The sequence below is a fragment of the Pseudophryne corroboree genome, unplaced genomic scaffold (assembly GCF_028390025.1).
Source record: "Pseudophryne corroboree isolate aPseCor3 unplaced genomic scaffold, aPseCor3.hap2 scaffold_588, whole genome shotgun sequence".
NCBI classification, from domain to species: domain Eukaryota; kingdom Metazoa; phylum Chordata; class Amphibia; order Anura; family Myobatrachidae; genus Pseudophryne; species Pseudophryne corroboree.
In genome coordinates this window covers 386585-408552 of record NW_026970187.1, presented here as the reverse complement: position 1 = coordinate 408552, position 21968 = coordinate 386585, and the positions used below count along the sequence as shown (strand labels likewise).

Here is a 21968-nt window from a genome sequence, read left to right as displayed (position 1 = left end):
GGCTGGGCACTGTAACAGCTCCAGAGCTGATCTGTAAGGCAAGTAAAAGGGTGTGGGCCCTGCAGCACTACCTGTAGTTCGCATTGTGCGTTGGAAGGCACAAATTAAGCAGACGGGAGAAGTCAGGATAGTGCGCAAGGGCATAGAAGGGAGTGGCTCAAGAAAAGAGAAGTGGAAACAGACAACAAACTAGGCTGGAGAGAGACCTGAGACAAAGAGATCTGAATTATACGAGAGCCGACCAGGGGAAACACAAATTATGCAGTCAAGTGTCCAACATTTGGGGAAACCGCAGGAGCAGCACACCCAGAGTGCAATGGGTGAGCCTTGCCCTGGGAGAAGCACCTTCATGATCATAGTATCTCACCTGGCAGGTAAGTAGGAGTTGGGCTAGAGCTGGGGAGTGTCGCTGCTCGGGCACCCCCCTGTCAAGTGAAGGAGATCCAACTGAGGCAGCACAAGGGAACTCTCGAAAGAAGAACAAGGCTAGAGGAAGATCTGAGACAAATAAATCTGACTTTTACCAGAGCTGACCAGAGGAAAGCACAAACACAGTCCCCCACTACCACAAATAATGCAGTCAAGTTTCCCACATTTGGGGAAATCACAGGGGTCAGCATACCCAGAATGCAATGACTGAACCTCACCCTGGGAGAACAATCTTCATGACCATGGTATCTCCTATGCAAAATAAGTATGATTTGGGATAGGGCTGGGGAGGGCCGCTGCTCAGGCACATCTCTGTCAAGTAAAGGAGATTCAACTGAGGCAGCACAAGGGAACTCTCAGCTTGGGACAACAACTCCAGGGAGAACACATATTTTCAGATGAACATGGGAGGGCAGAAGGTTGCCTAATACTGAAGCACCCCCAAACAACAAACCAAATGCAACAACTTGTGCAAGCATTCCTGGGGGAAGGCCTGCAGCAGATGGATTTGCATATGGTGATGTCATCCAAGCAGTGGGTCAAAGATGGCTTCAACCCTCGTCTGCATATGAAAAGAGAAAAGGGGCGTGCAGGGCATGGCAGCCTTTTGCGGCGCTTGGAAGACCCCTAGTTCGCATTAAACACCTCCACCCTCCTTCGGTGTGGGGCTCATGTTGGCTATGCCCCAGCCCCTGAAGCATTCAAGCTGATTTCTTGCAGCAGCTGGGCACTGTAACAGCTCCAGAGCTGATCTGTAAGGCAAGTAAAAGGGTGTGCGCCCTGCAGCACTACCTGTAGTTCGCATTGTGCGTTGGAAGGCACAAATTAAGCAGACGGGAGAAGTCAGGATAGTGCGCAAGGGCATAGAAGGGAGTGGCTCAAGAAAAGAGAAGTGGAAACAGACAGCAAACTAGGCTGGAGAGAGACCTGAGACAAAGAGATCTGAATTATACGAGAGCCGACCAGGGGAAACACAAATTATGCAGTCAAGTTTCCCACATTTGGGGAAATCGCAGGAGCAGCACACCCAGAGTGCAATGGGTGAGCCTTGCCCTGGGAGAAGCACCTTCATGATCATAGTATCTCACCTGGCAGGTAAGTAAGATTTGGGATAGAGCTGGGGAGGGTCGCTGCTCGGGCACCCCCCTGTCAAGTGAAGGAGATCCAACCGAGGCAGCACAAGGAAACTCTCGAAAGAAGAACAAGGCTAGAGGAAGATCTGAGACAAATAAATCTGACTTTTACCAGAGCTGACCAGAGGAAAGAACAAACACAGTCCCCCACTACCACAAATAATGCAGTCGAGTTTCCCACATTTGGGGAAATCATAGGAGTCAGCATACCCAGAATGCAATGAATTAACCTCACCCTGGGAGAACAATCTTCATGACCATGGTATCTCCTATGCAAAATAAGTATGATTTGGGATAGGGCTGGGGAGGGCCGCTGCTCAGGCACATCTCTGTCAAGTAAAGGAGATTCAACTGAGGCAGCACAAGGGAACTCTCATCTGGGGACAACAACTGCAGGGAGAACACATATTTTCAGATGAACATGGTAGGGCAGAAGGCTGCCTAATACTGAAGCACCCCCAAACAACAAACCAAATGCAACAACTAGTGCAAGCATTCCTGGGGGAAGGCCTGCAGCAGATGGATTTGCATATGGTGATGTCATCCAAGCAGTGGGTCAAAGTTGGCTTCAACCCTCGTCTGCATATGAAAAGAGAAAAGGGGCGTGCAGGGCATGGCGGCCTTTTGCGGCGCTTGGATGACCCCTAGTTCGCATTAAACACCTCCACCCTCCTTCGATGTGGGGCTCATGTTGGCTATGCCCCAGCCCCTGAAGCATTCAAGCTGATTTCTTGCAGCAGCTGGGCACTGTAACAGCTCCAGAGCTGCTCTGTAAGGCAAGTAAAAGGGCGTGGGCCCTGCAGCACTACCTGTAGTTTGCATTGTGCGTTGGAAGGCACAAAGTAAGCAGACGGGAGAAGTCAGGATAGTGCGCAAGGGCATAGAAGGGAGCGGCTCAAGAAAAGAGAAGTGGAAACAGACAGCAAACTAGGCTGGAGAGAGACCTGATACAAAGAGATCTGAATTATACGAGAGCCGACCAGGGGAAACACAAATTATGCAGTCAAGTTTCCCACATTTGGGGAAATCACAGGAGCAGCACACCCAGAGTGCAATGGGTGAGCCTTGCCCTGGGAGAAGCACCTTCATGATCATAGTATCTCACCTGGCAGGTAAGTAGGAGTTGGGCTAGAGCTGGGGAGGGTCGCTGCTCGGGCACCCCCCTGTCAAGTGAAGGAGATCCAACTGAGGCAGCACAAGGGAACTCTCGAAAGAAGAACAAGGCTAGAGGAAAATCTGAGACAAATAAATCTGACTTTTACCAGAGCTGACCAGAGGAAAGCACAAACACAGTCCCCCACTACCACAAATAATGCAGTCGAGTTTCCCACATTTGGGGAAATCACAGGGGTCAGCATACCCTGAATGCAATGAATGAACCTCACCCTGGGAGAACAATCTTCATGAAAATGGTATCTCCTATGCAAAATAAGTATGATTTGGGATAGGGCTGGGGAGGGCCGCTGCTCAGGCACATCTCTGTCAAGTAAAGGAGATTCAACTGAGGCAGCACAAGGGAACTCTCATCTGAGGACAACAACTGCAGGGAGAACACATATTTTCAGATGAACATGGTAGGGCAGAAGGCTGCCTAATACTGAAGCACCCCCAAACAACAAACCAAATGCAACAACTAGTGCAAGCATTCCCGGGGGAAGGCATGCAGCAGATGGATTTGCATATGGTGATGTCATCCAAGCAGTGGGTCAAAGTTGGCTTCAACCCTCGTCTGCATATGAAAAGAGAAAAGGGGCGTGCAGGGCATGGTGGCCTTTTGCGGCGCTTGGATGACCCCTAGTTCGCATTAAACACCTCCACCCTCCTTCGGTGTGGGGCTCATGTTGGCTATGCCCCAGCCCCTGAAGCATTCAAGCTGATTTCTTGCAGCAGCTGGGCACTGTAACAGCTCCAGAGCTGCTCTGTAAGGCAAGTAAAAGGGCGTGGGCCCTGCAGCACTACCTGTAGTTTGCATTGTGCGTTGGAAGGCACAAAGTAAGCAGACAGGAGAAGTCAGGATAGTGCGCAAGGGCATAGAAGGGAGCGGCTCAAGAAAAGAGAAGTGGAAACAGACAGCAAACTAGGCTGGAGAGAGACCTGAGACAAAGAGATCTGAATTATACGAGAGCCGACCAGGGGAAACACAAATTATGCAGTCAAGTGTCCAACATTTGGGGAAACCGCAGGAGCAGCACACCCAGAGTGCAATGGGTGAGCCTTGCCCTGGGAGAAGCACCTTCATGATCATAATATCTCACCTGGCAGGTAAGTAGGAGTTGGGCTAGAGCTGGGGAGGGTCGCTGCTCGGGCACCCCCTTGTCAAGTGAAGGAGATCCAACTGAGGCAGCACAAGGGAACTCTCGAAAGAAGAACAAGGCTAGAGGAAGATCTGAGACAAAGAAATCTGACTTTTACCAGAGCTGACCAGAGGAAAGCACAAACACAGTCCCTCACTACCACAAATAATGCAGTCCAGTTTCCCACATTTGGGGAAATCACAGGGATCAGCATACCCAGAATGCAATGAATGAACCTCACCCTGGGAGAACAATCTTCATGACCATGGTATCTCCTATGCAAAATAAGTATGATTTGGGATAGGGCTGGGGAGGGCCGCTGCTCAGGCACATCTCTGTCAAGAATTTATAAAGTTTATACATATATATAACCAAATGTCAATATATATATATAGAACCCAGCGCTCCTATCAAAACGTATCTATTTCACCAATTTGTTGCTTATTTAATCTTTATACATCTATTAATTTTCACCATATATTATAAAATGCTGCTCCCATAGGTAGTACTGTTCTACCAATAATAAACCAAATTTTAAAGATAATCACACTTGTTATCAAGGGAGCGCAAAAAATAAAATATACAAGCTCTTTATTTTTAAAAAATATATATAGACAGAAGAAACCCACATTCAATAAAATACAATGGAGTCAACATATATAGGCACCACTATCCATATCTAAATGTAATCAGTATCTATTTCATATTGCCCTTGATGACAACGGAATGTCTATTAAAGTGTCCAAAAAATCCTCCTGGATACAGCTGTTGTAATTTAATCGTTACTTTCCAATTGTAATTGATACATTAAATTCCTTCTTGTGGATGAACAGCAACAGTTGTAACCAACGCCTCTTATTTACTGCAGTTAAAGTTCATATGTAACTCACGTGAGTAATGAAAGAAAACAGGGGGAGAGCGCTGTGATGGTTGATGAAACACAGCGGTATGCTACGACCCCCGTTAACCGTGGCTGGATCTTATTGGCACTCGCGGTCGGGATATTCCTCCCTGCCGTGGGGTAGAGACCTCCTTTTGCTCGCTCTCAAATTGCTTTTTCCCCTTCACCGCTGTCTTTACATCAGACGTCCGCCGTGATGTAGCTCGTTCATGAACGGGCTTATATCTCAGCAATCAGAGTGTCCGGTAGTCACCTTCTTACGCGTTTCTCCGCTGTTATCCAAGAGCGGTTTCGTCAGAGGATACATCAGCAGCCTAGCAGGCTCTTTTTAAAATGCACCGGACCAATAGCATTACTAATTAGTTGATTGGATACATACATATACTAATTGGATGCATACATGTAATGACTCATATATGGAACAACTTTCTAATTGCAATTGCACATATAAAGGCATTTCATAATATAAAAATAAGCAACATGGTGATTAAAAATAATAATAAAATAAGCAACAGGGTGGTTTAAAAAATAACAGAAAATATATAATCTATATACAGATTAACCTCTAATCTTTCAATCAATACCTCATATCTATAATCACATATACATAATTCAGAAACTCAGCACTAAGGATCCCCATTTACTTATATAAAACCTTTTAGGGTAACATAAATCCATGCCACTACTAAAGCTGCTCTCGTGGCGCAGGGGAAACATCACCTGCACTCTATGCAGTGAGTCCCATGTTCGAATCCAACCCGCTCAGCTTAACATCCATATTATTTATTTACTTTTAATGGGATCATTCTATCAATTCATTTTTACCTTTAATTTTTGTTAATATTATTTCTATATTTCATTATTTTAACCCCTGGAATAATTACATTGCTGCTTAAACAACAAAAAGAATTGAAGAAAAAATAAATATTAAACAGACAATTTAAGGATTCGAAGATTTAAAGATTTAAAGATTTTAAAATTTAAAACAGGGAGGGGGGGGAGGGAGGGGGGCCTTTTGGGAGAAGGAGGGGAAAAAAATAAAATAAAAATAAAAATATATATATATAGAACCAAGAGAAAGTGTAAAAAGAGGATGGAGGAAGAAATCTGATGTTCATCATTACTAGTGGATTTTACTAAAGAACTTTAAAGGAACACACACAACAGGATTATACAGTTTCATCCTAAGAGGAAAGCTGTTTCAAAAATAGCTACTTCTAATAATTTTGTTTATTTATTAAACATACAATAAATGGATATTCAATAAATAATATATTAGGTAAATCAATAGATAAAATCTTCAGAGACTGCCAATGTTGTTCAGTTCGATGCTCTCATTCAGACCATCAGGTGTAAGGGTACCCAAAGAAAAAATCCAAAATGCCTCCCTTGTCAAGTAAAGGAGATTCAACTGAGGCAGCACAAGGGAACTCTCATTTGGGGACAACAACTGGAGGGAGAACACATATTTTCAGATGAACATGGGAGGGCAGAAGGCTGCCTAATACTGAAGCACCCCCAAACAACAAACCAAATGCAACAACTAGTGCAAGCATTCCTTGGGGAAGGTCTGCAGAAGATGGATTTGCATACGGTGATGTTAGCCAAGCAGTGGGCCAAAGTTGGCTGGAACCCTCATCTGCATATGAAAAGAGAAAAGGGGTATGCAGGGCATGGCGGCCTTTTGCGGCGCTTGGATGACCCCTAGTTTGCATTAAACACCCCCACCCTCCTTCGGTGTGGGGCTCATGTTGGCCATGCCCCAGCCCCTGAAGCATTCAAGCTGATTTCTTGCAGCAGCTTGGCACTGTAACAGCTCCAGAGCTACTCTGTAAGGCAAGTAAAAGGGCATGGGCCCTGCAGCACTACCTGTAGTTCGCATTGTGCGTTGGAAGGCACAAAGTACGCAGACGGGAGAAGTCAAGATAGTGTGCAAGGGCATAGAAGGGAGCGGCTCAAGAAAAGAGAAGTGGAAACAGACAGCAAACTAGGCTGGAGAGAGACCTGAGACAAAGAGATCTGAATTATACGAGAGCCAACCAGGGGAAACACAAATTATGCAGTCAAGTTTCCCACATTTGGGGAAATCGCAGGAGCAGCACACACAGAGTGCAATGGGTGAGCCTTGCCCTGGGAGAAGCACCTTCATGATCATGAAGGTGCTTCTCCCAGGGCAAGGCTCATCCATTGCACTCTGGGTGTGCTGCTCCTGCGATTTACCCAAATGTGGGAAAGTTGACTGCATAATTTGTGTTTCCCCTGGTTGGCTCTCGTATAATTCAGATCTCTTTGTCTCAGGTCTCTCTCCAGCCTAGTTTGCTGTCTGTTTCCACTTCTCTTTTCTTGAGCCGCTCCCTTCTATGCCCTTGCGCACTATCTTGACTTCTCCCGTCTGCTTACTTTGTGCCTTCCAACGCACAATGCGAACTACAGGTAGTGCTGCAGGGCCCACACCCTTTTACTTGCCTTACAGAGCAGCTCTGGAGCTATTACAGTGCCCAGCTGCTGCAAGTAATCAGCTTGAATGCTTCAGGGGCTGGGGCATAGCCAACATGAGCCCCACACCGAAGTAGGGTGGAGGTGTTTAATGCGAACTAGGGGTCATCCAAGCGCCGCAAAAGGCCGCCATGCCCTGCACGCCCCTTTTCTCTTTTCATATGCAGACGAGGGTTGAAGCCAACTTTGACCCACTGCTTGGATGACATCACCATATGCAAATCCATCAGCTGCAGGCCTTCCCCCAGGAATGCTTGTACTAGTTGTTGCATTTGTTTTGTTGTTTGGGGGTGCTTCAGTATTAGGCAGCCTTCTGCCCTCCCATGTTCATCTGAAAATATGTGTTCTCCCTGCAGTTGTTGTCCCCAGATGAGAGTTCCCTTGTGCTGCCTCAGTTGAATCTCCTTTACTTGACAGAGATGTGCCTGAGCAGCGGCCCTCCCCAGCCCTATCCCAAATCATTCTTATTTTGCATAGGAGATACCATGGTCATGAAGATTGTTCTCCCAGGGTGAGGTTCATACATTGCATTCTGGGTATGCTGACCCCTGTGATTTCCCCAAATGTGGGAAACTCGACTGCATTATTTGTGGTAGTGGGGGACTGTGTTTGTGCTTTCCTCTGGTCAGCTCTGGTAAAAGCCAGATTTCTTTGTATCAGATCTTCCTCTAGCCTTGTTCTTCTTTCGAGAGTTCTCTTGTGCTGCCTCAGTTGGATCTTCTTCACTTGACAGGGGGGTGCCCGAGCAGCGACCCTCCCCAGCTCTAGCCCAACTCCTACTTACCTGCCAGGTGAGATACTATGATCATGAAGGTGCTTCTCCCAGGGCAAGGCTCACCCATTGCACTCTGGGTGTGCAGCTCATGTGATTTCCCCAAATGTGGGAAACTTGACTGCATAATTTGTGTTTCCCCTGGTCGGCTCTCGTATAATTCAGATCTCTTTGTCTCAGGTCTCTCTCCAGCCTAGTTTGCTGTCTGTTTCCACTTCTCTTTTCTTGAGCCGCTCCCTTCTATGCCCTTGCGCACTATCCTGACTTCTCCCGTCTGCTTACTTTGTGCCTTCCAATGCACAATGCAAACTACAGGTAGTGCTGCAGGGCCCACGCCCTTTTACTTGCCTTACAGAGTAACTCTGGAGCTGTTACAGTGCCCAGCTGCTGCAAGAAATCAGCTTGAATGCTTCAGGGGCTGGGGCATAGCCAACATGAGCCCCACACCGAAGGAGGGTGGATGTGTTTAATGTGAACTAGGGGTCATCCAAGCGCCGCAAAAGGCCGCCATGCCCTGCACGCCCCTTTTCTCTTTTCATATGCAGACGAGGGTTGAAGCCAACTTTGACTCACTGCTTGGATGACATCACCATATGCAAATCCATCTGCTGCAGGCCTTTCCCCAGGAATGCTTGCACTAGTTGTTGCATTTGGTTTGTTGTTTGGGGGTGCTTCAGTATTAGGCAGCCTTCTGCCCTCCCATGTTCATCTGAAAATATGTGTTCTCCCTGGAGTTGTTGTCCCCAGATGAGAGTTCCCTTGTGCTGCCTCAGTTGAATCTCCTTTACTTGACAGAGATGTGCCTGAGCAGCGGCCCTCCCCAGCCATATCCCAAATCATACTTATTTTGCATAGGAGATACCATGGTCATGAAGATTGTTCTCCCAGGGTGAGGTTCATTCATTGCATTCTGGGTATGCTGACCCCTGTGATTTCCCCAAATGTGGGAAACTCGACTGCATTATTTGTGGTAGTGGGGGACTGTGTTTGTTCTTTCCTCTGGTCAGCTCTGGTAAAAGTCAGATTTATTTGTCTCAGATCTTCTTCTAGCCTTGTTCTTCTTTCGAGAGTTTCCTTGTGCTGCCTCGGTTGGATCTCCTTCACTTGACAGGGGGGTGCCCGAGCAGCGACCCTCCCCAGCTCTAGCCCAACTCCTACTTACCTGCCAGGTGAGATACTATGATCATGAAGGTGCTTCTCCCAGGGCAAGGCTCACACATTGCACTCTGGGTGTGCTGCTCCTGTGATTTCCCCAAATGTGGGAAACTTGACTGCATAATTTGTGTTTCCCCTGGTCGGCTCTCGTTTAATTCAGATCTCTTTGTCTCAGGTCTCTCTCCAGCCTAGTTTGCTGTCTGTTTCCACTTCTCTTTTCTTGAGCCGCTCCCTTCTATGCCCTTGCGCACTATCCTGACTTCTCCCGTCTGCTTAATTTGTGCCTTCCAACGCACAATGCGAACTACAGGTAGTGCTGCAGGGCCCACACCCTTTTACTTGCCTTACAGAGCAGCTCTGGAGCTGTTACAGTGCCCAGCTGCTGCAAGAAATCAGCTTGAATGCTTCAGGGGCTGGGGCATAGCCAACATGAGCCCCACACCGAAGGAGGGTGGAGGTGTTTAATGCGAACTAGTGGTCATCCAAGCGCCGCAAAAGGCCGCCATGCCCTGCACGCCCCTTTTCTCTTTTCATATGCAGACGAGGGTTGAAGCCAACTTTGACTCACTGCTTGGATGACATCACCATATGCAAATCCATCTGCTGCAGGCCTTCCCCCAGGAATGCTTGCACTAGTTGTTGCATTTGGTTTGTTGTTTGGGGGTGCTTCAGTATTAGGCAGCCTTCTGCCCTCCCATGTTCATCTGAAAATATGTGTTCTCCCTGGAGTTGTTGTCCCCAGATGAGAGTTCCCTTGTGCTGCCTCAGTTGAATCTCCTTTACTTGACAGAGATGTGCCTGAGCAGCGGCCCTCCCCAGCCCTATCCCAAATCATACTTATTTTGCATAGGAGATACCATGGTCATGAAGATTGCTCTCCCAGGGTGAGGTTCATTCATTGCATTCTGGGTATGCTGACCCCTGTGATTTCCCCAAATGTGGGAAACTCGACTGCATTATTTGTGGTAGTGGGGGACTGTGTTTGTGCTTTCCTCTGGTCAGCTCTGGTAAAAGTCAGATTTATTTGTCTCAGATTTTCCTCTAGCCTTGTTCTTCTTTCGAGAGTTCCCTTGTGCTGCCTCAGTTGGATCTCCTTCACTTGACAGGGGGGTGCCCGAGCAGCGACCCTCCCCAGCTCTAGCCCAACTCCTACTTACCTGCCAGGTGAGATACTATGATCAGGAAGGTGCTTCTCCCAGGGCAAGGCTCACCCATTGCACTCTGGGTGTGCTGCTCCTGTGATTTCCCAAAATGTGGGACACTTGACTGCATAATTTGTGTTTCCCCTGGTCGGCTCTCATATAATTCAGATCTCTTTTTATCAGGTCTCTCTCCAGCCTAGTTTGCTGTCTGTTTCCACTTCTCTTTTCTTGAGCCGTTCCCTTCTATGCCCTTGCGCATTATCCTGACTTCTCCCGTCTGCTTACTTTGTGCCTTCCAACGCACAATGCGAACTACAGGTAGTGCTGCAGGGCCCACACCCTTTTACTTGCCTTAAAGAGCAGCTCTGGAGCTGTTACAGTGCCCAGCTGCTGCAAGAAATCAGCTTGAATGCTTCAGGGGCTGGGGCATGGCCAACATGAGCCCTACACCGAAGGAGGGTGGGGGTGTTTAATGCGAACTAGGGGTCATCCAAGCGCCGCAAAAGGCCGCCATGCCCTGCATAACCCTTTTCTCTTTTCATATGCAGATGAGGGTTCCAGCCAACTTTGGCCCACTGCTTGGATGACATCACTGTATGCAAATCCGTCTTCTGCAGACCTTCCCCCAGGAATGCTTGTACTAGTTGTTGCATTTGGTTTGTTGTTTGGGGGTGCTTCAGTATTAGGCAGCCTTCTGCCCTCCCATGTTCATCTGAAAATATGTGTTCTCCCTGCAGTTGTTGTCCCCAGATGAGAGTTCCCTTGTGCTGCCTCAGTTGAATCTCCTTTACTTGACAGAGATGTGCCTGAGCAGCAGCCCTCCCCAGCCCTATCCCAAATCATACTTATTTTTCATAGGAGATACCATGGTCATGAAGATTGATCTCCCAGGGTGAGGATCATTCATTGCATTCTGGGTATGCTGACCCATATGATTTCCCCAAATGTGGGAAACTCGACTGCATTATTGACCATGGTATCTCCTATGCAAAATAAGTATGATTTGGGATAGGGCTGGGGAGGGCCGCTGCTCAGGCATATCTCTGTCAAGTAAAGGAGATTCAACTGAGGCAGCACAAGGGAACTCTCATCTGGGGACAACAACTGCAGGGAGAACACATATTTTCAGATGAACATGGGAGGGCAGAAGGCTGCCCAATACTGAAGCACCTTCAAACAACAAACCAAATGCAACAACTAGTGCAAGCATTCCTGGGGGAAGGCCTGCAGCAGATGGATTTGCATATGGTGATGTCATCCAAGCAGTGGGTCAAAGTTGGCTTCAACCCTCGTCTGCATATGAAAAGAGAAAAGGGGTGTGCAGGGCATGGCGGCATTTTGCGGTGCTTGGATGACCCCTAGTTCGCATTAAACACCTCCACCCTCTTTCGGTGTGGGGCTCATGTTGGCTATGCCCCAGCCCCTTAAGCATTCAAGCTGATTTCTTGCAGCAACTGGAAACTGTAACAGCTCCAGAGCTGCTCTGTAAGGCAAGTAAAAGGGTGTGGGCCCTGCAGCACTACCTGTAGTTCGCATTGTGCGTTGGAAGGCACAAAGTAAGCAGACGGGAGAAGTCAGGAAAGTGCGCAAGGGCATAGAAGGGAGCAGCTCAAGAAAAGAGAAGTGGAAACAGACAGCAAACTAGGCTGGAGAGAGACCTGAGACAAAGAGATCTGAATTATACGAGAGCCGACCAGGGGAAACACAAAATATGCAGTCAAGTGTCCCACATTTGGGGAAATCGCAGGAGCAGCACACCCAGAGTGCAATGGGTGAGCCTTGCCCTGGGAGAAGCACCTTCATGATCATAGTATCTCACCTGGCAGGTAAGTAGGAGTTGGGCTAGAGCTGGGGAGGGTCGCTGCTCGGGCACCCCCCTGTCAAGTGAAGGAGATCCAACTGAGGCAGCACAAGGGAACTCTCGAAAGAGGAACAAGGCTAGAGGAAGATCTGAGACAAAGAAATTTGACTTTTACCAGAGCTGACCAGAGGATAGCACAAACACAGTCCCCCACTACCACAAATAATGCAGTCAAGTTTCCCACATTTGGGGAAATCACAGGGGTCAGCATACCCAGAATGCAATGAATGAACCTCACCCTGGGAGAAAAATCTTCATGACCATGGTATCTCCTATGCAAAATAAGTATGATTTGGGATAGGGCTGGGGAGGGCCGCTGCTCAGGCATATCTCTGTCAAGTAAAGGAGATTCAACTGAGGCAGCACAAGGGAACTCTCATCTGGGGACAACAACTGCAGGGAGAACACATATTTTCAAATGAACATGGGAGGGCAGAAGGCTGCCTAATACTGAAGCACCCCCAAACAACAAACCAAATGCAACAGCTAGTACAAGCATTCCTGGGGGAAGGTCTGCAGAAGACGGATTTGCATACAGTGATGTCATCCAAGCAGTGGGCCAAAGTTGGCTGGAACCCTCATCTGCATATGAAAAGAAAAAAGGGGTATGCAGGGCATGGCGGCCTTTTGCGGCGCTTGGATGACCCTTAGTTCGCATTAAACACCCCCACCCTCCTTCGGTGTGGGGCTCATGTTGGCAATGCCCCAGCCCCTGAAGCATTCAAGCTGATTTCTTGCAGCAGCTTGGCACTGTAACAGCTCCAGAGCTGCTCTGTAAGGCAAGTAAAAGGGTGTGGGCCCTGCAGCACTGCCTGTAGTTTGCAATGTGCATTGGAAGGCCCAAAGTAAGCAGACAGGAGGAGAAGTCAGGATAGTGCACAAGGGTATAGAATGGAGGGGCTCAAAAAAAAAAGAAGTGGAAACAGACAGCAAACTAGGCTGGAGAGAGACCTGAGACAAAGAGATCTGAATTATATGAAAGCCGACCAGTGGAAATACAAATTATGCAGTCAAGTTTCCCACATTTGGGGAAATCACAGGAGCAGCACACCCAGAGTGCAATGGGTGAGCCTTGCCCTGGGAGAAGCACCTTCATGATCATAGTATCTCACCTGGCAGGTAAGTAGGAGTTGGGCTAGAGCTGGGGAGGGTCGCTGCTCAAGCACCCCCCTGTCAAGTGAAGGAGATCCAACTGAGGCAGCACAAGAGAACTCTCGAAAGAAGAATAAGGCTAGAGGAAGAAATGAGACAAAGAAATCTGACTTTTACCAGAGCTGACCAGAGGAAAGCACAAACACAGTCCCCCACTACCACAAATAATGCAGTCGAGTTTCCCACATTTGGGGAAATCACAGGGGTCAGCATACCCAGAATGCAATGAATGAACCTCACCCTGGGAGAACAATCTTCATGACCATGGTATCTCCTATGCAAAATAAGTATGATTTGGGATAGGGCTGGGGAGGGCCGCTGCTCAGGCATATCTCTGTCAAGTAAAGGAGATTCAACTGAGGCAGCACAAGGGAACTCTCATCTGGGGACAACAACTGCAGGGAGAACACATATTTTCAAATGAACATGGGAGGGCAGAAGGCTGCCTAATACTGAAGCACCTCCAAACAACAAACCAAATGCAACAACTAGTACAAGCATTCCTGGGGGAAGGTCTGCAGAAGACGGATTTGCATACAGTGATGTCATCCAAGCAGTGGGCCAAAGTTGGGTGGAACCCTCATCTGCATATGAAAAGAGAAAAGGGGTATGCAGGGCATGGCGGCCTTTTGCGGTGCTTGGATGACCCTTAGTTCGCATTAAACACCCCCACCCTCCTTCGGTGTGGGGCTCATGTTGGCAATGCCCCAGCCCCTGAAGCATTCAAGCTGATTTCTTGCAGCAGCTTGGCACTGTAACAGCTCCAGAGCTGCTCTGTAAGGCAAGTAAAAGGGTGTGGGCCCTGCAGCACTACCTGTAGTTCGCATTGTGCGTTGGAAGGCACAAAGTAAGCAGACAGGAGGAGAAGTCAGGATAGTGCACATGGGTATAGAAGGGAGAGGCTCAAAAAAAAAGAAGTGGAAACAGACAGCAAACTAGGCTGGAGAGAGACCTGAGACAAAGAGATCTGAATTATATGAAAGCCGACCAGTGGAAACACAAATTATGCAGTTAAGTGTCCCACATTAGGGGAAATCGCAGGAGCAGCACACCCAGAGTGCAATGGGTGAGCCTTGCCCTGGGAGAAGTACCTTCCTGATCATAGTATCTCACCTGGCAGGTAAGTAGGAGTTGGGCTAGAGCTGGGGAGGGTCACTGCTCGGGCACCCCCCTGTCAAGTGAAGGAGATCCAACTGAGGCAGCACAAGGGAACTCTCGAAAGAAGAACAAGGCTAGAGGAAGATCTGAGACAAAGAAATCTGACTTTTACCAGAGCAGACCAGAGGAAAGCACAAACACAGTCCCCCACTACCACAAATAATGCAGTCAAGTTTCACACATTTGGGGAAATCACAGGGGTCAGCATACCCAGAATGCAATGAATGAACCTCACCCTGGGAGAACAATCTTCATGACCATGGTATCTCCTATGCAAAATAAGTATGATTTGGGATAGGGCTGGGGAGGGCCGCTGCTCAGGCATATCTCTGTCAAGTAAAGGAGATTCAACTGAGGCAGCACAAGGGAACTCTCATCTGGGGACAACAACTGCAGGGAGAACACTTATTTTCAAATGAACATGGGAGGGCAGAAGGCTGCCTAATACTGAAGCACCCCCAAACAACAAACCAAATGCAACAACTAGTACAAGCATTCCTGGGGGAAGGTCTGCAGAAGACGGATTTGCATACAGTGATGTCATCCAAGCACTGGGCCAAAGTTGGCTGGAACCCTCATCTGCATATGAAAAGAGAATAGGGGTATGCAGGGCATGGCGGCCTTTTGCGGCGCTTGGATGACCCTTAGTTCGCATTAAACACCCCCACCTTCCTTCGGTGTGGGGCTCATATTGGCAATGCCCCAGCCCCTGAAGCATTCAAGCTGATTTCTTGCAGCAGCTTGGCACTGTAACAGCTCCAGAGCTGCTCTGTAAGGCAAGTAAAAGGGTGTGGGCCCTGCAGCACTGCCTGTAATTTGCATTGTGCATTGGAAGGCCCAAAGTAAGCAGACAGGAGGAGAAGTCAGGATAGTGCACAAGGATATAGAAGGGAGGGGCTCAAAAAAAAGAAGAAGTGGAAACAGACAGCAAACTAGGCTGGAGAGAGACCTGAGACAAAGAGATCTGAATTATATGAAAGCCGACCAGTGGAAATACAAATTATGCAGTCAAGTTTCCCACATTTGGGGAAATCACAGGGGCAGCACACCCAGAGTGCAATGGGTGAGCCTTGCCCTGGGAGAAGCACCTTCATGATCATAGTATCTCACCTGGCAGGTAAGTAGGAGTTGGGCTAGAGCTGGGGAGGGTCGCTGCTCAAGCACCTCCCTGTCAAGTGAAGGAGATCCAACTGAGGCAGCATAAGGGAACTCTCGAAAGAAGAACAAGGCTAGAGGAAGATCTGAGACAAAGAAATCTGACTTTTACCAGAGCTGACCAGAGGAAAACACAAACACAGTCCCCCACTACCACAAATAATGCAGTCAAGTTTCCCACATTTGGGGAAATCACAGGGGTCAGCATACCCAGAATGCAATGAATGAACCTCACCCTGGGAGAACAATCTTCATGACCATGGTATCTCCTATGCAAAATAAGTATGATTGGGATAGGGCTGGGGAGGGCCGCTGCTCAGGCACATCTCTGTCAAGTAAAGGAGATTCAACAGAGGCAGCACAAGGGAACTCTCATCTGGGGACAACAACTGCAGGGAGAACACATATTTTCAAATGAACACGGGAGGGCAGAAGGCTGCCTAATACTGAAGCACCCCCAAACAACAAACCAAATGCAACAACTAGTACAAGCATTCCTGGGGGAAGGTCTGCTGAAGACGGATTTGCATACAGTGATGTCATCCAAGCAGTGGGCCAAAGTTGGCTGGAACCCTCATCTGCATATGAAAAGAGAAAAGGGGTATGCAGGGCATGGCGGCCTTTTGCGGTGCTTGGATGACCCTTAGTTCGCATTAAACACCCCCACCCTCCTTCGGTGTGGGGCTCATGTTGGCAATGCCCCAGCCCCTGAAGCATTCAAGCTGATTTCTTGCAGCAGCTTGGCACTGTAACAGCTCCAGAGCTGCTCTGTAAGGCAAGTAAAAGGGTGTGGGCCCTGCAGCACTACCTGTAGTTCGCATTGTGCGTTGGAAGGCACAAAGTAAGCAGACAGGAGGAGAAGTCAGGATAGTGCACAAGGGTATAGAAGGGAGGGGCTCAAAAAAAAAAGAAGTGGAAACAGACAGCAAACTAGGCTGGAGAGAGACCTGAGACAAAGAGATCTGAATTATATGAAAGCCGACCAGTGGAAACACAAATTATGCAGTTAAGTGTCCCACATTAGGGGAAATTGCAGGAGCAGCACACCCAGAGTGCAATGGGTGAGCCTTGCCCTGGGAGAAGTACCTTCCTGATCATAGTATCTCACCTGGCAGGTAAGTAGGAGTTGGGCTAGAGCTGGGGAGGGTCACTGCTCGGGCACCCCCCTGTCAAGTGAAGGAGATCCAACTGAGGCAGCACAAGGGAACTCTCGAAAGAAGAACAAGGCTAGAGGAAGATCTGAGACAAAGAAATCTGACTTTTACCAGAGCTGACCAGAGGAAAGCACAAACACAGTCCCCCACTACCACAAATAATGCAGTCAAGTTTCCCACATTTGGGGAAATCACAGGGGTCAGCATACCCAGAATGCAATGAATGAACCTCACCCTGGGAGAACAATCTTCATGACCATGGTATCTCCTATGCAAAATAAGTATGATTTGGGATAGGGCTGGGGAGGGCCGCTGCTCAGGCATATCTCTGTCAAGTAAAGGAGATTCAACTGAGGCAGCACAAGGGAACTCTCATCTGGGGACAACAACTGCAGGGAGAACACTTATTTTCAAATGAACATGGGAGAGCAGAAGGGTGCCTAATACTGAAGCACCTCCAAACAACAAACCAAATGCAACAACTAGTACAAGCATTCCTGGGGGAAGGTCTGCAGAAGACGGATTTTCATACAGTGATGTCATCCAAGCAGTGGGCCAAAGTTGGGTGGAACCCTCATCTGCATATGAAAAGAGAAAAGGGGTATGCAGGGCATGGCTGCCTTTTGCGGTGCTTGGATGACCCTTAGTTCGCATTAAACACCCCCACCCTCCTTCGGTGTGGGGCTCATGTTGGCAATGCCCCAGCCCCTGAAGCATTCAAGCTGATTTCTTGCAGCAGCTTGGCACTGTAACAGCTCCAGAGCTGCTCTGTAAGGCAAGTAAAAGGGTGTGGGCCCTGCAGCACTACCTGTAGTTCGCATTGTGCGTTGGAAGGCACAAAGTAAGCAGACAGGAGGAGAAGTCAGGATAGTGCACATGGGTATAGAAGGGAGAGGCTCAAAAAAAAAAGAAGTGGAAACAGACAGCAAACTAGGCTGGAGAGAGACCTGAGACAAAGAGATCTGAATTATATGAAAGCCGACCAGTGGAAACACAAATTATGCAGTTAAGTGTCCCACATTAGGGGAAATCGCAGGAGCAGCACACCCAGAGTGCAATGGGTGAGCCTTGCCCTGGGAGAAGTACCTTCCTGATCATAGTATCTCACCTGGCAGGTAAGTAGGAGTTGGGCTAGAGCTGGGGAGGGTCACTGCTCGGGCACCCCCCTGTCAAGTGAAGGAGATCCAGCTGAGGCAGCACAAGGGAACTCTCGAAAGAAGAACAAGGCTAGAGGAAGATCTGAGACAAAGAAATCTGACTTTTACCAGAGCTGACCAGAGGAAAGCACAAACACAGTCCCCCACTACCACAAATAATGCAGTCAAGTTTCCCACATTTGGGGAAATCACAGGGGTCAGCATACCCAGAATGCAATGAATGAACCTCACCCTGGGAGAACAATCTTCATGACCATGGTATCTCCTTTGCAAAATAAGTATGATTTGGGATAGGGCTGGGGAGGGCCGCTGCTCAGGCATATCTCTGTCAAGTAAAGGAGATTCAACTGAGGCAGCACAAGGGAACTCTCATCTGGGGACAACAACTGCAGGGAGAACACTTATTTTCAAATGAACATGGGAGGGCAGAAGGCTGCCTAATACTGAAGCACCCCCAAACAACAAACCAAATGCAACAACTAGTACAAGCATTCCTGGGGGAAGGTCTGCAGAAGACGGATTTGCATACAGTGATGTCATCCAAGCACTGGGCCAAAGTTGGCTGGAACCCTCATCTGCATATGAAAAGAGAATAGGGGTATGCAGGGCATGGCGGCCTTTTGCGGCGCTTGGATGACCCTTAGTTCGCATTAAACACCCCCACCCTCCTTCGGTGTGGGGCTCATATTGGCAATGCCCCAGCCCCTGAAGCATTCAAGCTGATTTCTTGCAGCAGCTTGGCACTGTAACAGCTCCAGAGCTGCTCTGTAAGGCAAGTAAAAGGGTGTGGGCCCTGCAGCACTGCCTGTAATTTGCATTGTGCATTGGAAGGCCCAAAGTAAGCAGACAGGAGGAGAAGTCAGGATAGCGCACAAGGGTATAGAAGGGAGGGGCTTAAAAAAAAAGAAGTGGAAACAGACAGCAAACTAGGCTGGAGAGAGACCTGAGACAAAGAGATCTGAATTATATGAAAGCCGACCAGTGGAAATACAAATTATGCAGTCAAGTTTCCCACATTTGGGGAAATCACAGGGGCAGCACACCCAGAGTGCAATGGGTGAGCCTTGCCCTGGGAGAAGCACCTTCATGATCATAGTATCTCACCTGGCAGGTAAGTAGGAGTTGGGCTAGAGCTGGGGAGGGTCGCTGCTCGGGCACCCCCCTGTCAAGTGAAGGAGATCCAACTGAGGCAGCACAAGGGAACTCTCGAAAGAAGAACAAGGCTAGAGGAAGATCTGAGACAAAGAAATCTGACTTTTACAAGAGCTGACCAGAGGAAAACACAAACACAGTCCCCCACTACCACAAATAATGCAGTCGAGTTTCCCACATTTGGGGAAATCACAGGGGTCAGCATACCCAGAATGCAATGAATGAACCTCACCCTGGGAGAACAATCTTCATGACCATGGTATCTCCTATGCAAAATAAGTATGATTGGGATAGGGCTGGGGAGGGCCGCTGCTCAGGCACATCTCTGTCAAGTAAAGGAGATTCAACAGAGGCAGCACAAGGGAACTCTCATCTGGGGACAACAACTGCAGGGAGAACACATATTTTCAAATGAACATGGGAGGGCAGAAGGCTGCCTAATACTGAAGCACCCCCAAACAACAAACCAAATGCAACAACTAGTACAAGCATTCCTGGGGGAAGGTCTGCAGAAGACGGATTTGCATACACTGATGTCATCCAAGCAGTGGGCCAAAGTTGGCTGGAACCCTCATCTGCATATGAAAAGAGAAAAGGGGTATGCAGGGCATGGCGGCCTTTTGCGGTGCTTGGATGACCCTTAGTTCGCATTAAATACCCCCACCCTCCTTCGGTGTGGGGCTCATGTTGGCAATGCCCCAGCCCCTGAAGCATTCAAGCTGATTTCTTGCAGCAGCTTGGCACTGTAACAGCTCCAGCGCTGCTCTGTAAGGCAAGTAAAAGGGTGTGGGCCCTGCAGCACTACCTGTAGTTCGCATTGTGCGTTGGAAGGCACAAAGTAAGCAGACAGGAGGAGAAGTCAGGATAGTGCACAAGGGTATAGAAGGGAGGGGCTCAAAAAAAAGAAGTGGAAACAGACAGCAAACTAGGCTGGAGAGAGACCTGAGACAAAGAGATCTGAATTATATGAAAGCCGACCAGTGGAAACACAAATTATGCGGTTAAGTGTCCCACATTTGGGGAAATCGCAGGAGCAGCACACCCAGAGTGCAATGGGTGAGCCTTGCCCTGGGAGAAGTACCTTCCTGATCATAGTATCTCACCTGGCAGGTAAGTAGGAGTTGGGCTAGAGCTGGGGAGGGTCGCTGCTCGGGCACCCCCCTGTCAAGTGAAGGAGATCCAACTGAGGCAGCACAAGGGAACTCTCGAAAGAAGAACAAGGCTAGAGGAAGATCTGAGACAAAGAAATCTGACTTTTACCAGAGCTGACCAGAGGAAAGCACAAACACAGTCCCCCACTACCACAAATAATGCAGTCGAGTTACCCACATTTGGGGAAATCACAGGGGTCAGCATACCCAGAATGCAATGAATGAACCTCACCCTGGGAGAACAATCTTCATGACCATGGTATCTCCTATGCAAAATAAGTATGATTTGGGATAGGGCTGGGGAGGGCCGCTGCTCAGGCATATCTCTGTCAAGTAAAGGAGATTCAACTGAGGCAGCACAAGGGAACTCTCATCTGGGGACAACAACTGCAGGGAGAACACTTATTTTCAAATGAACATGGGAGGGCAGAAGGCTGCCTAATACTGAAGCACCCCCAAACAACAAACCAAATGCAACAACTAGTACAAGCATTCCTGGGGGAAGGTCTGCAGAAGACGGATTTGCATACAGTGATGTCATCCAAGCAGTGGGCCAAAGTTGGCTGGAACCCTCATCTGCATATGAAAAGAGAATAGGGGTATGCAGGGCATGGCGGCCTTTTGCGGCGCTTGGATGACCCCTAGTTCGCATTAAACACCTCCACCCTCCTTCGGTGTGGGGCTATGCCCCAGCCCCTGAAGCATTCAAGCTGATTTCTTGCAGCAGCTGGGCACTGTAACAGCTCCAGAGCTGCTCTGTAAGGCAAGTTAAAGGGTGTGGGCCCTGCAGCACTACCTGTAGTTTGCATTGTGCGTTGGAAGGCACAAAGTAAGCAGACGGGAGAAGTCAGGATAGTGCGCAAGGGCATAGAAGGGAACAACTCAAGAAAAGAGAAGTGGAAACAGACAGCAAACTAGGCTGGAGAGAGACCTGAAACAAAGAGATCTAAATTATACGAGAGCCGACCAGGGGAAACACAAATTATGCAGTCAAGTGTCCAACATTTGGGGAAACCGCAGTAGCAGCACACCCAGAGTGCAATGGGTGAGCCTTGCCCTGGGAGAAGCACATTCATGATCATAGTATCTCACCTGGCAGGTAAGTAGGAGTTGGGCTAGAGCTGGGGAGGGTCGCTGCTCAGGCACCCCCCTGTCAAGTGAAGGATATCCAACTGAGGCAGCACATGGAAACTCTCGAAAGAAGAACAAGGCTAGAGGAAGATCTGAGACAAATAAATCTGACTTTTACCAGAGCTGACCAGAGGAAAGCACAAACACAGTCCCCCACTACCACAAATAATGCAGTCGAGTTTCCCACATTTGGGGAAATCACAGGGGTCAGCATACCCAGAATGCAATGAATGAACCTCACCCTGGGAGAACAATCTTCATGACCATGGTATCTCCTATGCAAAATAAGTATGATTTGGGATAGGGCTGGGGAGGGCCGCTGCTCAGGCACATCTCTGTCAAGAATTTATAAAGTCTATACATATATATAACCAAATGTCAATATATATATATAGAACCCAGCGCTCCTATCAAAACTTATCTATTTCACCAATTTGTTGCTTATTTAATCTTTATACATCTATTAATTTTCACCATATATTATAAAATGCTGCTCCCATAGGTAGTACTGTTCTACCAATAATAAACCAAATTTTAAAGATAATCACATTTGTTATAAAGGGAGCGCAAAAAAT

The 21968-nt window shown here is 48.3% G+C and overlaps 32 non-coding genes and 2 pseudogenes across 32 annotated transcripts; 7 read left to right on the top strand and 27 right to left on the bottom strand.

Moving 5' to 3' along the window:
• Positions 1 to 219: 219 nt before the first annotated feature.
• On the bottom strand, positions 220 to 382 carry LOC135034989 (U1 spliceosomal RNA). The gene has a single exon (XR_010230087.1). It is a non-coding gene; the product is annotated as a U1 spliceosomal RNA (small nuclear RNA).
• A 152-nt stretch (positions 383 to 534) lies between these two features.
• LOC135035024 (U1 spliceosomal RNA) lies at positions 535 to 698 on the bottom strand. Its single transcript, XR_010230116.1, has one exon. It is a non-coding gene; the product is annotated as a U1 spliceosomal RNA (small nuclear RNA).
• Positions 699 to 1369: 671 nt separating this feature from the next.
• LOC135035051 (U1 spliceosomal RNA) lies at positions 1370 to 1532 on the bottom strand. The gene has a single exon (XR_010230145.1). It is a non-coding gene; the product is annotated as a U1 spliceosomal RNA (small nuclear RNA).
• Positions 1533 to 1684: 152 nt separating this feature from the next.
• Positions 1685 to 1848, bottom strand: LOC135035029 (U1 spliceosomal RNA). Its single transcript, XR_010230121.1, has one exon. It is a non-coding gene; the product is annotated as a U1 spliceosomal RNA (small nuclear RNA).
• Positions 1849 to 2519: 671 nt separating this feature from the next.
• Positions 2520 to 2682, bottom strand: LOC135034968 (U1 spliceosomal RNA). Its single transcript, XR_010230068.1, has one exon. It is a non-coding gene; the product is annotated as a U1 spliceosomal RNA (small nuclear RNA).
• A 152-nt stretch (positions 2683 to 2834) lies between these two features.
• LOC135035023 (U1 spliceosomal RNA) lies at positions 2835 to 2998 on the bottom strand. Its single transcript, XR_010230115.1, has one exon. It is a non-coding gene; the product is annotated as a U1 spliceosomal RNA (small nuclear RNA).
• Positions 2999 to 3669: 671 nt separating this feature from the next.
• On the bottom strand, positions 3670 to 3832 carry LOC135034986 (U1 spliceosomal RNA). The gene has a single exon (XR_010230085.1). It is a non-coding gene; the product is annotated as a U1 spliceosomal RNA (small nuclear RNA).
• A 152-nt stretch (positions 3833 to 3984) lies between these two features.
• On the bottom strand, positions 3985 to 4148 carry LOC135035040 (U1 spliceosomal RNA). The gene has a single exon (XR_010230132.1). It is a non-coding gene; the product is annotated as a U1 spliceosomal RNA (small nuclear RNA).
• Positions 4149 to 6774: 2626 nt separating this feature from the next.
• Positions 6775 to 6938, bottom strand: LOC135035010 (U1 spliceosomal RNA). Its single transcript, XR_010230102.1, has one exon. It is a non-coding gene; the product is annotated as a U1 spliceosomal RNA (small nuclear RNA).
• Positions 6879 to 7042, top strand: LOC135035009 (U1 spliceosomal RNA). Its single transcript, XR_010230101.1, has one exon. It is a non-coding gene; the product is annotated as a U1 spliceosomal RNA (small nuclear RNA).
• A 671-nt stretch (positions 7043 to 7713) lies between these two features.
• On the top strand, positions 7714 to 7877 carry LOC135035025 (U1 spliceosomal RNA). Its single transcript, XR_010230117.1, has one exon. It is a non-coding gene; the product is annotated as a U1 spliceosomal RNA (small nuclear RNA).
• Positions 7878 to 8029: 152 nt separating this feature from the next.
• LOC135034990 (U1 spliceosomal RNA) lies at positions 8030 to 8192 on the top strand. The gene has a single exon (XR_010230088.1). It is a non-coding gene; the product is annotated as a U1 spliceosomal RNA (small nuclear RNA).
• Positions 8193 to 8863: 671 nt separating this feature from the next.
• LOC135035011 (U1 spliceosomal RNA) lies at positions 8864 to 9027 on the top strand. The gene has a single exon (XR_010230103.1). It is a non-coding gene; the product is annotated as a U1 spliceosomal RNA (small nuclear RNA).
• Positions 9028 to 9179: 152 nt separating this feature from the next.
• Positions 9180 to 9342, top strand: LOC135034981 (U1 spliceosomal RNA). Its single transcript, XR_010230081.1, has one exon. It is a non-coding gene; the product is annotated as a U1 spliceosomal RNA (small nuclear RNA).
• Positions 9343 to 10013: 671 nt separating this feature from the next.
• Positions 10014 to 10177, top strand: LOC135035021 (U1 spliceosomal RNA). Its single transcript, XR_010230113.1, has one exon. It is a non-coding gene; the product is annotated as a U1 spliceosomal RNA (small nuclear RNA).
• A 152-nt stretch (positions 10178 to 10329) lies between these two features.
• On the top strand, positions 10330 to 10471 carry LOC135034987 (U1 spliceosomal RNA; annotated as a pseudogene).
• A 1522-nt stretch (positions 10472 to 11993) lies between these two features.
• Positions 11994 to 12156, bottom strand: LOC135034972 (U1 spliceosomal RNA). Its single transcript, XR_010230072.1, has one exon. It is a non-coding gene; the product is annotated as a U1 spliceosomal RNA (small nuclear RNA).
• Positions 12157 to 12308: 152 nt separating this feature from the next.
• LOC135035028 (U1 spliceosomal RNA) lies at positions 12309 to 12472 on the bottom strand. The gene has a single exon (XR_010230120.1). It is a non-coding gene; the product is annotated as a U1 spliceosomal RNA (small nuclear RNA).
• A 675-nt stretch (positions 12473 to 13147) lies between these two features.
• Positions 13148 to 13310, bottom strand: LOC135034977 (U1 spliceosomal RNA). Its single transcript, XR_010230077.1, has one exon. It is a non-coding gene; the product is annotated as a U1 spliceosomal RNA (small nuclear RNA).
• Positions 13311 to 13462: 152 nt separating this feature from the next.
• Positions 13463 to 13626, bottom strand: LOC135034980 (U1 spliceosomal RNA). The gene has a single exon (XR_010230080.1). It is a non-coding gene; the product is annotated as a U1 spliceosomal RNA (small nuclear RNA).
• Positions 13627 to 14300: 674 nt separating this feature from the next.
• Positions 14301 to 14463, bottom strand: LOC135034983 (U1 spliceosomal RNA). The gene has a single exon (XR_010230083.1). It is a non-coding gene; the product is annotated as a U1 spliceosomal RNA (small nuclear RNA).
• Positions 14464 to 14615: 152 nt separating this feature from the next.
• On the bottom strand, positions 14616 to 14779 carry LOC135035034 (U1 spliceosomal RNA). The gene has a single exon (XR_010230125.1). It is a non-coding gene; the product is annotated as a U1 spliceosomal RNA (small nuclear RNA).
• A 676-nt stretch (positions 14780 to 15455) lies between these two features.
• On the bottom strand, positions 15456 to 15618 carry LOC135034975 (U1 spliceosomal RNA). The gene has a single exon (XR_010230075.1). It is a non-coding gene; the product is annotated as a U1 spliceosomal RNA (small nuclear RNA).
• A 152-nt stretch (positions 15619 to 15770) lies between these two features.
• On the bottom strand, positions 15771 to 15934 carry LOC135035027 (U1 spliceosomal RNA). Its single transcript, XR_010230119.1, has one exon. It is a non-coding gene; the product is annotated as a U1 spliceosomal RNA (small nuclear RNA).
• Positions 15935 to 16608: 674 nt separating this feature from the next.
• LOC135034979 (U1 spliceosomal RNA) lies at positions 16609 to 16771 on the bottom strand. The gene has a single exon (XR_010230079.1). It is a non-coding gene; the product is annotated as a U1 spliceosomal RNA (small nuclear RNA).
• A 152-nt stretch (positions 16772 to 16923) lies between these two features.
• On the bottom strand, positions 16924 to 17087 carry LOC135035020 (U1 spliceosomal RNA). Its single transcript, XR_010230112.1, has one exon. It is a non-coding gene; the product is annotated as a U1 spliceosomal RNA (small nuclear RNA).
• Positions 17088 to 17762: 675 nt separating this feature from the next.
• Positions 17763 to 17925, bottom strand: LOC135034982 (U1 spliceosomal RNA). Its single transcript, XR_010230082.1, has one exon. It is a non-coding gene; the product is annotated as a U1 spliceosomal RNA (small nuclear RNA).
• A 152-nt stretch (positions 17926 to 18077) lies between these two features.
• On the bottom strand, positions 18078 to 18241 carry LOC135035012 (U1 spliceosomal RNA). Its single transcript, XR_010230104.1, has one exon. It is a non-coding gene; the product is annotated as a U1 spliceosomal RNA (small nuclear RNA).
• A 674-nt stretch (positions 18242 to 18915) lies between these two features.
• Positions 18916 to 19078, bottom strand: LOC135034974 (U1 spliceosomal RNA). Its single transcript, XR_010230074.1, has one exon. It is a non-coding gene; the product is annotated as a U1 spliceosomal RNA (small nuclear RNA).
• Positions 19079 to 19230: 152 nt separating this feature from the next.
• On the bottom strand, positions 19231 to 19394 carry LOC135035014 (U1 spliceosomal RNA). Its single transcript, XR_010230106.1, has one exon. It is a non-coding gene; the product is annotated as a U1 spliceosomal RNA (small nuclear RNA).
• A 672-nt stretch (positions 19395 to 20066) lies between these two features.
• LOC135034993 (U1 spliceosomal RNA) lies at positions 20067 to 20229 on the bottom strand. Its single transcript, XR_010230090.1, has one exon. It is a non-coding gene; the product is annotated as a U1 spliceosomal RNA (small nuclear RNA).
• Positions 20230 to 20381: 152 nt separating this feature from the next.
• On the bottom strand, positions 20382 to 20545 carry LOC135035015 (U1 spliceosomal RNA). The gene has a single exon (XR_010230107.1). It is a non-coding gene; the product is annotated as a U1 spliceosomal RNA (small nuclear RNA).
• A 682-nt stretch (positions 20546 to 21227) lies between these two features.
• LOC135035002 (U1 spliceosomal RNA) lies at positions 21228 to 21369 on the bottom strand (annotated as a pseudogene).
• A 152-nt stretch (positions 21370 to 21521) lies between these two features.
• Positions 21522 to 21685, bottom strand: LOC135034969 (U1 spliceosomal RNA). The gene has a single exon (XR_010230069.1). It is a non-coding gene; the product is annotated as a U1 spliceosomal RNA (small nuclear RNA).
• Between the last annotated feature and the right edge of the window lie 283 nt (positions 21686 to 21968).